The 15,000-nt window shown below is 42.9% G+C and overlaps 1 protein-coding gene across 1 annotated transcript in view; it reads left to right on the top strand.

Moving 5' to 3' along the window:
* Nucleotides 1-15,000, top strand: part of PROX1 (prospero homeobox 1) — a 49,450-nt gene that overhangs the window by 21,785 nt on the left and 12,665 nt on the right. The gene's annotated exons all lie outside the window — the stretch shown is intronic.

Raw genomic sequence — 15,000 nt, 5'->3', positions numbered from 1 at the left:
TGCCTCACTAGGATCTGACAAGAGAGAAGAGTTTTCACTTTTTTTTTTTTAATAAGTTTCTTAGTTTCGACTTTTTGAAGTTTCCTTTAGGAGGGACAGTAGTAAAAGAAGTCACCTCACAACTTTTCTAAAGCTCACTAATGTGTGATCAAACACTCTGCTTTTGTTTTTCTTTATTTGATTTACAGAACTGAAATGCATTTGCTTTGTCCAACTGCAGGATAAAATGAGTACTCGAAGTAAATGCTCTGTTTTTTGCTGTAACAGGTTTGTGCCTTTGATTAAGATTCCTGTTTACAGGCCAGCCTGGTAGCTCAGCAGACCATTGTTATCATTAACATGCTGACCCTCGGCGATACCACGGGAGAGTGTTTCTCCCTGCTGAGGATGGCAGTTTGCATTGTTCAGGTAGTCAGATGTAATGATGCATTTGAACAGGGTGTGCATGTGGGGGAGGCTTGAGTAATCCCATCTCTTGGTGGAGTAGGAAAGCAATGGTGATACTAATTATTAATTTTTTTTTTTTGTCTGCGCCATTCCCTCAGGGTCAAGTTGCATAATGATCCCCCTCTTGTACAAAAGTGATTTTTCAGCATGAGGAGAGTGACTTCCTGCTTAAAATCCTTCTGATGGATTTTTAGCAGGACTTGTTCTCATAGCACATAAGTTCAGATGATGCAAAAAGTCTAAGCAAAGACTTTGTTGTCTTTCTTGGTTGTTTCCCCCTCTTCTGGGCTGGCAGAGTTTTCTGCAAGGATGGTTGCGTGGAAGGGGCAGATGAAACAAGGTGGGGAAGAGGATGTTCCTCAAAGGTTTTGCCATCCATGGTGGGTGATGGCAACATCTAGACTGTTTTTGGTGTTCCATGATCTCTCAAGGGCTCTGGCCCTACTAGGAACTCAAGCAGGCACAAGGCAGGAGACTGCCACCCCTGGGATGTAGGTCTGCCCTGATGCTAAGCCACAGTCACTAAATATAGGAGCAGAAAAGGAAACACACCAGGAGATAAGGGTGACCAGCTTTTTCCTTGAGCTTAGATTCCCTCAAGTTTTTTCTTAGTAACATTTTTCTGTTCATAGAACATAGGTTGAAATGTTCCTTGCACTCAAAAGTTCTCATGGTTTCAGACAGTTATTACTCATTTTCAAAGTGTTAGTGCCAGTGTTAATGTAAGTGGATTACTCCAGTGGAGAATTGTGGGGATTGTATATATGTTTTCAAGTAGATAAGAAAACATAAATCTCATGTTTAGTACTGCTAGAGATTGCAGTCTCCTCAGCCAAGGGTCCTAGAGTGGGTTGGAAAGGAGCCCCTTGGTTTGTTTTTCTCCATCATTGAGGGAAAGAGATATTATAAATGGAGATTGCAAATTCATTCATTTAGTCTTCCTTGTGTTATGCACTAAAATGAGAATTTCCTAGAGTTCCGTTCTTGGTTTTGCTGAGGATCCAGCAGTTATGAGAACATTAAGCTGTGTGGTGCAGTGTTTAACGTAGACAATGTAACTTTTCCTGATAAATGCCCATCCCCTCCCCCAGAAGCTGGAAAGCAAAAATGACAAGTACTGTAATGTTGAAATTGGATCCAAAAGGATTTAGCAAACTGAGCATTTCCCATATTTAGCATCATCAAAGTTCCTTCCTCTCATACTTCAATGATGCTTTGCTGATCTTCTGATTAGTCTGATATGCTATTTCTCTTAAATCACCTACACTGTCATTCCTAAACCCTTCCGTTCATCTATTCTCGGGTCACATTCATGCATATGCTTCATGTGTATAGGCCTAAACTGACTATTAGGAAAAGAATTCTAAAGTTAGAATGTGTGTTTGGCCCATACCAGGCTGTGCCATTGATTTGCTCAAGAATTTGTGATACTGTGTTCTTTTCCCTGGGCATTGCCAGTGACAGCTTGTAGCAAAGTCAAATAAGATGTTTAACAAACCACATGTCCTATCATTTTTAGCTTTGCCATTGTACCCGTGTGGCTGTGAGCCAGAGACAGATCCAAGGCCTCCTCCCATGCAGTGCAACTTTGCCTGTTTTGTGTGTGCATGTGTGTGACCAGTTCCACATTTTTCCCTCTTGCAGTAGGGTTAGCTGGAGAAGCATGTGCTGAGCTGGACAGAGTAATGAGGGACCGAGTATCGAAAGGGAAAAAAAAAGAAAAAACAGTGTGGGATTTTTTTGTGGCCGGTGAAGGTGCTTCTTTATTCTGGGGGCACTCCTGCAGGGAGGAAGAAGGTGGCTGTCCTGGTGAATGAAAGCCACAAATGTCAGTGTCCCAGCTCAAGCTGGTCAGAAAGAGAGCACAGCTTGCTGCGCCACTTGATATCTGTCTCATCTGTGGTGTTACCATAGGCTTTTGAATGCCAGCTGCAATAATTAAAGTCAGGTATCGTTGCTATGTATCACAGAAAAAAGTAAGGAAAATAAAATTAAATATTTTTGTTACTCTCTTTCATAATCTGCCCTAGCACAGGTCATCAGAGCTCACAGTTGTGACTCTGGCAGGATGATTGAAAACCAGGGCAATACCATGCTTTGAGTTAAAATAAAAAACCAGGGCGATACCATGCTTCGAGTTATGGTTGAAAAACATGAGTTGAAAAAAAATTAGTTTAACATAGGTTAAAAAACATAACTGGAGGGTTTATTTTCAGATTTATTCACTTAAAACAACCAAAAGAAACTGGTCTGGGGACAATTTCTGAATTTTAGCCTTGCTTTGTCTCCCACTCCTTCTCAGTCATCCTTGTTCCCTGGCATTTTTTAGCAGTTACCGTCACTCTCCGCGTATTGACGCCTCTCTGCACAGTGCCCATTCCTTCTCCTGGTGGGCATTTAACAGCTCAGCCTTAGTTCTGAAGAGTCAGGGTGTCTCTGTGGTGGCAGTTCCGCCCTGTGCCCCATGGCTGCCCCGCTGCTCTGCGGGGTGGGCGAAGCAAAGCCAGCCCCGCATGCGCCATGCTCGGAGCTCAGCCCACCCGCTGCCTCCCGGGAACTTGCCCGCTTCTGCAGATGTACTTATTGAGATGGATCACAATAGTGAGGCGCCTGCCAAGCTGGGCTATTTGCACAAACACACTGTCTGCAGTTTTGGTGCGGCGGGGCTCCACGCGAGGATCGCCTCGTTTCACGGCGCTAGTTACGGCACGTGTCGCTTCCAAGGGGGAAAAAACCTTTTTTAAGGAGTTTGCCCTTCTTTTGGCAGGGGAAAACCATACTAGTGGGAAAAACCTAATTCAGACCAGTTGTACTCAGGTCTTAGCAGAGTGTTTAACTTAAGGCACTCTGACTTAGTCCCATAAAAATCAATGGGAAGATGTAAAACAAGTCAAATAATGCCACCTATAAAATCTAAGTAGTAACCCAGTCACGTAAGCGGCCTACAAGCCCTTGAGAGGAACGCAGGCTGCCAACATTTTCAGAAGTGATGATGATTTTAGGTCAATTTCATTTTGGGATGCTCAATAAGAGTCACTTTGTCAGGAGGTCCTCAACCGTCCATTCCCTGAAAATGAAGTGTGCCCAGCACTGCATGCAAAAATTAAGACATCCTAAATTATAAAAGCTGCTGGCCACTCATATGCTTATTTTAGGAACCTGTATTCTTTCCCGGTTTCATCTGCAGGATTCATCTTGAACTGAATTGGTGTTCATCAAAAGGAGAATTAAAGTCCTCAAACCTGATTCTCATTTAAACTACGGCCACTTTTGAGTGGTTTTGCAGCAGTTAGGCACTGTAAAGTACAGTTTATAACCACCCTAATACTCTGGAGCTGTGCAGAGTGGCCTCAAGAGAAGTGAAATTAAGTCTGTAACCCGCTAACTTGCATCCCAAAGGTTGCTCTTTCTGTGCAAACTGCCCTGCTGTGGCAGTCTCCATGCTTCTGGTGGCACCAGCAGTGAGCACAGCCCAACGGGACAGTTGTTTGTTTCAGTATTCCACTCCTCACATTTCTCCCTCAGCTGTATACTTCCTCCTTCAAGGGCTTTATTGTTGTAGTGTTTCAACATCGTTCTCTGCACTCTTAAAGACCGAGTCGGAAGGCTGCTGTCTGCTATCTGCAGTAAGGGGAGTAAAGCTGCTCTGGCAATTTGAGAATAACAAATGTAACTGTCCTGAGTCCTCTGAAGGAAAACTGAAACATAGGTGGCCAGATGGTATTTCTTTTTCACTTAAAAATCTTGGTTTCAGGGAACTTAATTGATGCCCTCTGGCCTTTTTCCTTTTTTTTTTTTTTTTTCCCCTTCTAATTTTGAAGAGGCTCCCTTGTGAAACAGCAGAGCTTTCCTTGAAACTGCACAGGACATGAACCTGGTTTTTAATCAAGTAACAGAATCCACGGCTTGCAATAGAAGGTCCGTACGTTGCATGTATCAATTAATGCTTATTAATCAGTTTTTGCAGTTAGTTGAACTGCAGACCGTAGTTGGAAGCTATTAGGGAGAGAGTTGTGAGAGGAATACTATTGCAGCACTACTCCTGGGTCTGCTGTTTGTGTCCTTTGGAATCAAGGTGTTTGTATAATGAAGTTGGCATGTTGATATATGATCTATTTTTTAATGTCATTACAATTTTAGTTCCCTCTGCCTTTTTGTCATTGGGTTGCATTTAAGCACAGCGAGCCCAACTTTAAACTTCCTTACTCAACAGCTTTATTAGTTATAACGTACCGTGACCTTTCTCAACATTCTTAAAGAAAAAGATACAGTGTAATGTCACTTTACTTTGCTTATTGTTCTTTGTTGTGGTGAACAAAGCATTTTCTACAGTGGCTATAGCACATAATTATACAGCTTTCAATAGCGGTGTCTTGGCACATATCAAAGTTCAGAAGAGCCTTTAGAAAAAAAAAGATGTTTTGTGGCAGCCTAGGGAGGGTCTCATCTTTCCTTCAGAAAATAGTTCAAGGCTCTTCTGTCAAGCTTCCCTACTTAGAGCTTTTTCTCCTCCTGCTTCATAAAGTTTAAAGGGGATTCAGTGGAGTTCTATGATCTATTTCCTTTGAAAGATTGTTCCTTTGCACAGAGAAGTCCTTTGACTTCAAGAGTTCACAGATTCATGTCTTTAGGTATCATATGTCTGACCTTATCAGTTACTCTATTTAATGTAGGAGAAAAAGTCTCAACTCTTTGTGTTTGTCTGTTTTGCCTCTGTGAAATGATTTGGTGAAAAGACCATCCTTTTTAACACACCACTGAGAGGCCGTTTCTGACTGTAACCTACCCTGTGGTTCTTCTAAAAAAAAAAAAAATTGTCCTTGTGTTTTGTGTATGGATGATTTCACAGTGAGAATAGAATTATACAAGGACAGACACACATAAAAAAATCTTTTGCTCTTTTTTCCTAAATGATCTATTGGCTATTTTGGTGGCTGCTACTCTGGTTCCCCAACAGGCACAACCATTTAACAAACACAGAGATAGCGGCTGGAGTGCTGGGCCAGCAGTAGGTTTTCCCTTGCTTCGACCTACCCCAAAGGCCTTCATAATTAATTGTCCTTCAGAGATGAGGAAAGTTCAGAGACAGTGTGTGTAGCGATGTCTATTGTCTGACATTCAGTTCTCCTTCCCTCAGCTCTTTTTCTTCATTCCACAAAGGGTTATCAATAGGAGCAGGGAGCAAGCTCTCTTCTAACAGCTGCTGGTGGTGGCTGTAGCTTTCTGTGGAAGGTATCATTGTGTTCAGCCATCTATGGATTAAATGGCTGGAAAAGTTCTAACAACCCTTTCAAACGGGCGTGTTTATTTCATCTAGATTACACAGACCTATTTAGCTAATTAAAAACTTTCTCAGAACCCCTTCTCTCCCATTCAAGGCAAGGAAAAAAATTAAAACACTGCTGTAATTATGAAGAATGGCTGCAATGAAACTTCGTTAAATAAATGAAAAATTCGATCTGTCAGCTTTGATCCAAACTCACCCAGATAAGCAGAGCCTTGTTTGTTGAGTTGTTCCGTGGTTTTGGTTTGTGGTTTGTTGTTTTTTTTTCTTAGAGGGAAACAAGGTGCACAGTAGAAAAAGCATAAAAGAAAACATTGATATAAGCTGAAAAAGAAACAAACACTCGCCCAATTTAAAAAACTGTCACAGTTCATACTGTCTCTGCTCCTAACATCAAAGTGCAAAGACACTGGAGTTTGCTAAACAGATTATTAATATTGTTGTGCCTTCTGTGATTAATTTAGAATCCACTGTGGTATAATTATTAAACTTCATATACAACAGAACAAAATTATATACATGCTTCCTTGTTTTCCCTGATGATATGCTAAACAAAGATATGGTGGGGTTAGTAGATAGGCAAGAAGTACAGTCAAATTAGAGCTGTTTATTAACAATCACTATGTTACTGCTCCAATTAATTGGGCGAAGCCAAAAAGGACAAATACAATCATTCTTCCACTGAACAGTTTAACTAGCAAATTAGGGGGGTTTTAATTTTTTTTTCTTCTCAAAAAAAAAAGAAAAGAAAAAAGAAAAGAAAAAAAGAACTCTACTGTGGACCTTCACCTGCATTCTTCACAAATACATCACTTTGCAATGGGAAGAAATAATCATATAAAACATTTTCTGGGCTCCGTCTCACTTCCTGACTGTTAAGAAGGACTGCATAACAATCAAGATCAATTATTGTACTGATTAAGTTATTATGTCTGGCATTTTGAAACAGGTTTTCTGTATTTAAGAAGAAATTGCATACAGAGTAGATGCAGCTAATACAGTAATGCAAAAAAAGATCATAAAAAATTAAAGTTATTCTTATGAATCTTTCATTAGAAGCAATGAAAAGGGACATTGGTGAAGCCAAGTGCTTTGTTCTTCTGAGCTCCTCTTGTAGGTCCAGATCCTGCAAACAATTACGTACTTGAATGTTCCTTCTGTGAGAGTCCTGTTGGCACCTTCAGCCCATCTCCTGCCCTTTCACAATCTCCCCACTTTAGCCTGCAGCAACACTACTAGCAGCGTTGTTCTACTTTATCAAATGGATGTTCCCTTTAAAAATTGACAGATTTCTTTAAAAAAAAATAAATATATATATATATACCACAAAATCACAGATGTGTACAGAGGCAAACGCTTTTATGCAGGAAGAACTGTTGTGAAATGATTTAAGGCTACTCAGAGCTTTTCAGATTACTCCCCACCGCAAATAACATGTTAAGTGCTAAATTACCCTAAGTGGTGTTTTATTACTGATCAATAAAATAGTAATCTTGTCTTTTAGCATGGAAAAATATTTTAGCTGGATTTCTTCTGGTTTAGTTCAGGGATAGCTGTAAACCAGAAGACAAAATTATCACTGCTATCCCTGCAAAAAAAAAAAAAACAAAAACAAAAAAAAAAAAAAAAAAAAACAACAAAACCCCAAACCAAACAAATCGAACCCCATCCTCATTTGTTTCTAGCTTTGCTTTGAGGGAATCCTAGGATTGTTCCAGCTGAATGGTGTAGGGTTTCTGTTCCTGTGTGCGTGTGTGCATGTAGTGATGGTGTGCTGTGGGGTTTTGGGGGGTATTTGTTTTTTTAGTTTTGCTTCTTTCACAATTATTTACCTGTACTCCTCTTTATTGCCCCCTCCTCTTCTCAAACAAAACAAAAAAAAAAAAAATCCCCTTCACCCCCTGAAAAAAAAAAAAGGAAAAATAAAAGGAACCCACAGAAACAAAACAAAACTTGGCAAACTCTTCTCACTCCTAGTGCCATTTCATTTAGCATTCAACAAGGGGTACTGGGAATTGAAACGTCAACTGGAGATCAAGAAAAGCACCAATTTATAGTGTGTTAGCCTTGCACAATTCAAGATTTCTTTTGCTGGCTGCACACATTATACCCAACATCTCGCCTCTCTCTTGTGGCAGTTGTGAGGAATGGCTATTCCTTCCCGTGTGTGTACTACAGGCCTCTAAAGACCCTTATTTATTCTCTCCCATGTCACCTTGTGTACAGTCTGGTCTGTGACACTGATGGTGATTATGTCATTATTTTGCTCTGGGGGCTTTGGCACATCTGCAGAGCTGATGCACATCTTCTTTGTTACGCTGGCATACGTCCCATATCGCAAATGCTTCATTAGCCTTACTGCCTGCCTCCTTGCCAGACAAGAATACCCAAATCCAAGCTTCTTTTTCCTCTGGTCTTTTGTGTCTGTGATGAGCCTTTATTCATCTTCCTAGTTCTTCCCTGTTTTCTATTTTTCTGTGTAAAACTGATTTCCAGATGTCCGTCGTTCTCCAAAATCCCATCGTGGATGAGGAGTGAGAAGCAAGGTGAATTTTAACCCATGTCATCCCTCACTCAATAGAGTCTTATCCCTTACAAGGTGAAATGCTTTTTCTTTCATTCTGTAGCTAGCAGGAATTCATTAGGCAATTTTAAAACCCGGTGTTTAAAAAAAAAAAAGAAAAAAAAAGAAAAAAATCAATAAATCTTACCATTTTATAAATCCTAGTTGTGGTAATGGGTAACATGCAAGTTGCACATGTTTTTTCCAGACTTTCTTCATTTCTTTTAGACAACATAGCTAAATTTCTCACTCAGAACTTTTGAAGGAGCAGCACTGTCTAATGAAGGTGGAGGGTGTTCTTGAGACCTGATCAGCTGAAATTTCTTGTATCTGTTTTAATGTGTCACATTAGAAGGTCATAGAACATTTTGTACTGTGAAAATTGAGGAAAGTGTTTGATCTTCTGAACTTTATCTAAGCTGTTCTATATAAATGTCATACCAGAGAGATGTGAAATAGTAGGTTAGCTTACTAGCTTTGTAAGATTTTTCCCTGTTTCCACCCACCCCATGCTTTTTCTTCATGACACGGAACTAAATTCTGGGCTGGATTCTCAATGTCTGGTGTAAATCAGCTCCAGCAATCATTGCAGCTAATTAATATATGCCAGCTGAAGAGCTGTCTTTTGTTGTGTTACTATACAGTCAAGTGTGTGAATATATTTTAAATGCTAATTGGAAAAAAGTTTCATTTAATTTTTTAAACTACACATTAAATGCAGCACTGAATTTAGAGTCACAGAGCCATCATGTTCATGGATGTGAGGTGGAGGGTGGGTGTTGTTTTTATTTTTGTGAGGCACGCTTGCCAAAAGAGGAGATCCCAGCCAATGCTGTCTCACAGTGCAGGGTCAGGGCTGTGTGACTGACTTTAACAGAAGCCTTACAGATAGGATTGCCCATCCTATAGGACTTTGAATAGGTCACCTTCACACAGAATACCGTTTCCTTGATACATTCAATGTGTTTTAAAATGGACGAGAGTCAGGCTCTCATGATGTCAATTAGCAAACTGTCAAAATACTTTGGAAACCGTGAGAGAGGTTTAGCAGCGCTGTGACCCGTGCTGGTTTCTGGGCCAGCTTTCTGGGGTCCTGCCCTTTCTCAGAGCAGATATCCCTGGCCTGAGAGAGCAGTGGCAGCCCAGGTCTGCTTGCAGGCAGGCCTTGCAGCGCTGGGGATGCTGTTTTCAAACGTACCTAAATCTGTAAGGGCAAATATTGAGGTTGTGAGGAAGTGGCAGCAGGATATTGCACAAATCCATGAGGACTCAGTGTCCTTCACCTGCATGAGACAAAGCAAACCTGAGAGCAGGAGCAGATGTAGTTTGTAGCAGCTGTAACATTAACAGCACAAAAGTGAAGAAAAACCGTTCAGTCCAAGTGGGAGGCAATCTTTGGAGCACTGGATTGCTTGCTTACCCATAGCCCATCACCTGCAGCACTAGAGTGTAGCTGAATTTTGTGCAGAGAGCTTCTTCCTGATAGGTAGGGATGGGTGGGTGAGAGATAGAAGGACAGCCAGAAAGGCTGGCCGAAGGTAATCAGTGTTTTGGAGATGATTTCTCCCTTTAGATCTGGAAGGGGCAAGGTTCAGCTTTCTTATCTGCAGAGGGGGAAGGTACGCGGGCGGGCTCTGACTCGTTTTGTGTGCCCTCTGTGGGGAGGCTGTTTCAAGGCTCTGGTGGAAATGTGCTGTCAGAAGAAGCCTGTCCAGGTGGTGGTCGAGAGTGCTCAAAGAGGTGGCCTTGAACTTGTTTCTCTAGTTAGTGGAGAGGCTTTGTAGAGAGCAGCAAACCAGGGTGGCATGATCTCTGTTGCTAAGCAGACAGCCTGCTGCGACTGGGACTTAGGCAGAGCATAGACGTATAAATGCATTTAAAGCAGTAGTCTGCAACTTCAGAAAGTTTTTAGAGGAGAGACGGGAAAATAAACACCGCATATGAAAGGTCTTTAAGTGCCAAATATCAATGTTCAGCGGGGTGGGGGGAGCAGGGGCTGGAGCAGCTTATCTCCCACAATTGCAGAGAGAGCTGGCTCCATCAGATGAGGCCCAGCCTCGAGGTTATCTAATCCACTGCTGTCTGGAGTCGCACCGCTTCCTTCCGCAAGGGATAAACGGCAGTCAGAGGAGAGGCAGCTCAGCCCATTAGCATGGAAGACTTTGTCTTCTGGCCTCACAGGCTTGTGAGCCTCACTGGTCCCTGGCAGGTCCTGCACTGGAGCTTGTAACAGGGTGTTTGTCGCCCAGTTTGGCCAGCTGCATGCCTCAGGATGGCATAGATGGAGCAGTTTATCCCATCATGATGGGCTCTGGATGCTCATAAAAGCATGGTTGCACTGGGAGGAGATTTTTCAGAATTGTTCAGTGGGAGCATAAGCTGGTGGAGACAGCTTTATTTGCAACACCCCTCACCCATAACCATGCACAATTTCCTTCCCCTGCCCTTACCCTCTCTCACTGGAAAGAGGAAAGGAGGTACCCTGTGCCAGAGGGCATGCTTGCCACCTTCATGACACCCCCAAAAGGACCCTGGTGACAGCCTGCTTCCCTGCCAGACTGATTAAACACCACCTGCTTCCCATCCTTCTCCCCTACCTCCCTCCTCACTCCCCCCAGCCCAGCCCATGCAAACTGAGGAGGAAGAGGGCACAGTTGGAGCTTTTCAGGGCCAGACACAGAAGACAAAGGTGATTGCAATGCAGAGAGATGGGAAGACTGTGCAAGAGCAAGCAACGCCAATTATAGATGTTACTGTATACTGTCGCAACATTTATGTGTACATATCTATATATATATATATGTGATATATTCTAGATGCATAATCATTTTAAACATCATTTCTACTATAGTGTTAGTGGTTCACCTATGGAGCCAAATTCTACTCAACATAAAAAAATCCTTGCAAAGTACAAGTTCTGTGAGCCACTTTGCCTCTGTATCCATGGTCTAACCAGCAGTTTCTGTATGCCTGGATCTTTCACACATGGAAATACACCATGAAAGTAGAGGACTTGCTGCTGGTGCAAGACATAACCTGCTCATCTCAGTCCAGGCTGTGCCTCCTGGTCCTTCTGAGTAACACATCACATTCCTATCTGGCTGATGTGTCCAGGAGAGTATGCAATAACCTCTCTGCTGAGCCAGAATTAGGTGGTCATCTCTGTACTCACTTTTCTGGGCAGGTTTTTTGTGGGCGCCTGTATGTGGTGCCTGCCAGAATTTGGCAGCAGGGTGCATAATATGCTGCTTGGCATTGTAGGCAGCCTCTTGTAGCAGATTGCATTTCACCACAATGGACTGAGTTAAAGTTAGACTCTTCTTGTGTGTTAGAGTTTTATTTTTTTCTTCAGTTTTTGTATGAGACAGCTTCTGGAGTGTGACAGTAACCCCTCCAGTGGTGCTTTCTTACATTTCCCAACACACAGTAAATGCCCAGCTAGCACAAGCTGTAGGAGCCTTAGTGATTTTTCCATTCTGTGGCACTGCCACTGGCAATGCAGCAAGTTAAGGGCAATCAGAGTTTCCATTAGAAGCCTCTACATCTCATGCAGTTCTAATTCATCAGTAAGGCAGAAGAGGAAATTTAATAATCTTCCCATAAAATGCTGTTGATGATTTCTGAAGGCGGAGAAAGGGAGAACTGAATTCCAAGGTGCAAAAAGTCTAAACAAATTGGAAATGCTAAGTCCTCATTATTTTGTCTTACCCCGCTCTACTCCTGAGTCTTACCAAGTTTTGTGTTGGAAATGAGCACGTTGAAGGTGTGGTGTTTGCATGCCGTGATGGAGCGCTCATCCCCTGCACCGTGGGCGCAGCCGTTCCGGGACAGGGATCCCACACGGTGTGGTGCTGTGTGTGGGGCAGGATGGGGACATGGGGACATGGGGACATGGGGACATGGGGAGATGGGTGCCACCAGGGAGGCAGCAGGGCTGTGAGCCCCAGCGAGCTGCGGCAGCGCGGTTTGCGCTCAGCCGCCAGCGGCGCTCGGGGCTCCGTGCTCCAGCCGCGCGGGGAGCCTGCAGAGTACTTCCCAGTCTTTATTTGTGGAAAAGCTTAATTGAAATGCAAGTGATTAAATCTAATGTATCACGCAGTATCCATTTTCACTGCACTACCACTTTCACTTCCCCGATATTATCAGGCATCTCAGCAGCCCCACTGTCAGGTTTTTTCCTTGTAAGAGCCATGCCCATTCTCTCTCCTCTTTGTGAGCTTGGTGGAGGAGATAACAGTAAGCCAGCAGTAGATTACTAGTGCTCCAAACTCTCCTCATGGGGATAAGGGCTTTATTTTAAACAAAAACTTTAAACATACATCCTTAAATAATTTCCCAGGTTTTTAAAGAGTCAAAAAAAAAAAAAAACAAACAAAAAAACCTACACTGCAACAGTAAATGAAATAAGCAGCCTCTGGTTTTTGCCTAGTTTTTCTCTTTTGAGCCAGAGTTGGACAAATGGTTTTCCCTTTCCAGTACTAGGGCTGTCCCAAAAGAGGGGTCTTCTCTTTGTGTGGCACAGTGGGAGAACAGACTTTCTTAAACAGCCACCCAGTTTCTTGTCCATTTTTTTCTCTTTTCAAAAAAAATTTATTTCTTTTGGAAAGAAGGGATTTGTACAGCAGGAGTTGTGAGAGGAAACTTGAAGGAAAAAATGAAGACTGTGGTGGCACCAGAGAACTGCTGCTGTAGCCAGGGGGGTTGGGACACATGTAGAGGTGGGCAAAATGACATCCTGCACTCTAGAAAGGTGCTGGTTGGGAGAAGAGTGTGTGTACTAGAGCATCCAATAGTTGAGGTATTTTTCCTTTGTGTTTTTAAAATAAAAGCATCCTTTCCAACTATTTCCCTCTCCTCATAAGTGATAATGGAAGAGGCATTAGCCTTTCCATTGCCTGAGCCAACCTGTTTTTTTTCTAAGAGGTGTCCAGGATGTTCAGCCAATTGAGTGATCTAATTACCTGAAAATTGTTAATTTCCTTTACCTTATAAAGCACCTAACACAGAAACTGTTAAATAATGTTAAGTGTCAGACTTAAACTGAGAACATTGGGCCATATGCTGCCGTGGCTTTTGCGCCAAAAAGTGTAGCAACTTACTCCAAAACTGCCTCCAATTCCTGTGTAGAAGCCAAAGCCTCCTGCTTGATATGCTGCCACACCAACTCACAGTGCTAAGATGGTCCCACACAGCAGCTCACTGCTCTTGGGGAACAGGGAATGTGTGTGAGGAGAGGGGACAGTGTGGATGGACGTGGCAGGAGCCAGGACACCGGTGAGGTGTTGCAGACGCTGCCCTTGGGAAGCCCGATGGTGGGGCAATGCTGCTCAGGGCAGCATTAGCCCTGAAAAGGCACCAGATCTGTGCCTGCAGCTCCTGGTAGCACAAGTCCTGCTCTCTAGGGAGGCAGGGGGATAGGTGAGCTGCCTGGAAGCTCCTTCTTAAAGCAGGGTGGTCCCTGGATTATGGAGTGCACTCAAGGGAGGGGTTGGTCTGAGTGTCTCCAGTCTCTCTGAGCCCTGAGAGAAGTGGCTCCAGAGATAGTGTCATGTCTTACTGCTAGGGAGGCATGCAAAAGGGCTTGTCCTTGATAAGTTTCCTATAGGACATAGACTGTGGATACAGGAATGTGCATTTAGGTGCCAACTTTCCCCCAAAGCCCACAGGCTTAAACTTTCTCCTGTGAGAAGAGGCTCAGGGCTGTGCAAGGGTGACACAAGTGGAGTTTCTTAATCATCTCCTTTAAGAAGGTTTCTTTCTGCCCCCAAAGCTCACCTTACACTGACTTTGGGAGTGAGGGGTGCCTGTGCCAATCTAGTCTGTGCTTTGTATGAGGTTTTCTTGGCAAAAGTATTTCTCCCGAATCCCTTTTGCTATTCCTGTATCTGTGTTGGTATGGATCACTGTGTGCACACACTAAAGCTATTGGATCTGGAGCTAGCCATGGTGAAACTGCTTCCCCAGTAGTGGACTTATCATCCTGGAGAGGTTATCCAGCACTTGTCTAGTAGGTGCTGTTTATACCTTAGCCTTGGGTTCCCTACAGAGTTGTTCTGTATAGCCACTGTCTAGATCACCCAGCAAGAAGAGTGATCTGGCCTTGCCCCTCTCATCCCCTCCAGCCTGTTTACTCCCATCACCACGACCTTGTGCTCTGCAACGTGAGCAGCCTTCACCAACCAAAGACCTCTGATCCTAAGTCCATGAGAGATTTTGGCTTTTCTATTTGGCAAGATGACTTGTTGCCCACCAGGTCAACATGAATAAAGACTATAAAATCCACAGTGTCCTGCAATTGGAAAAATTGGAAAAAAACATTCTTGAGTTGTCTAGGCTGCATTTCTGTATTTCTGCTCATAGTTTAAAAAAAAATCCAAACTCACATGTACCAAGAATTCTACTTATTATAAAATTTGAAAGTAAAATCAATCCTGGTCCAATCTTATCATTTTTAAAGTGTGTTTATCCAGCTTTGTAGTAGGAACAAGCAGACTGTTTGAAGGCCACATAGTTTTCAAACCTTGGTTGCAACACGTTACCCCATTTTGAAACCTTCTTTATCTAGCCGAGAAAACTAAAATCTGTTTGACAAAGTAGCACTCCAGCCAGTTTATCTTGCAATATGGCTTTAGCTCACAGAGCCTATTGATTTCCTTAAATTAATGTTTACAGAATGCTACTGAATTTCACTCAACGGGACATTGTT

Source organism: Ammospiza caudacuta, chromosome 3 (genome assembly GCF_027887145.1).
Source record: "Ammospiza caudacuta isolate bAmmCau1 chromosome 3, bAmmCau1.pri, whole genome shotgun sequence".
Lineage (NCBI taxonomy): Eukaryota > Metazoa > Chordata > Aves > Passeriformes > Passerellidae > Ammospiza > Ammospiza caudacuta.
This window is presented reverse-complemented; position numbering and strand designations above follow the sequence as displayed.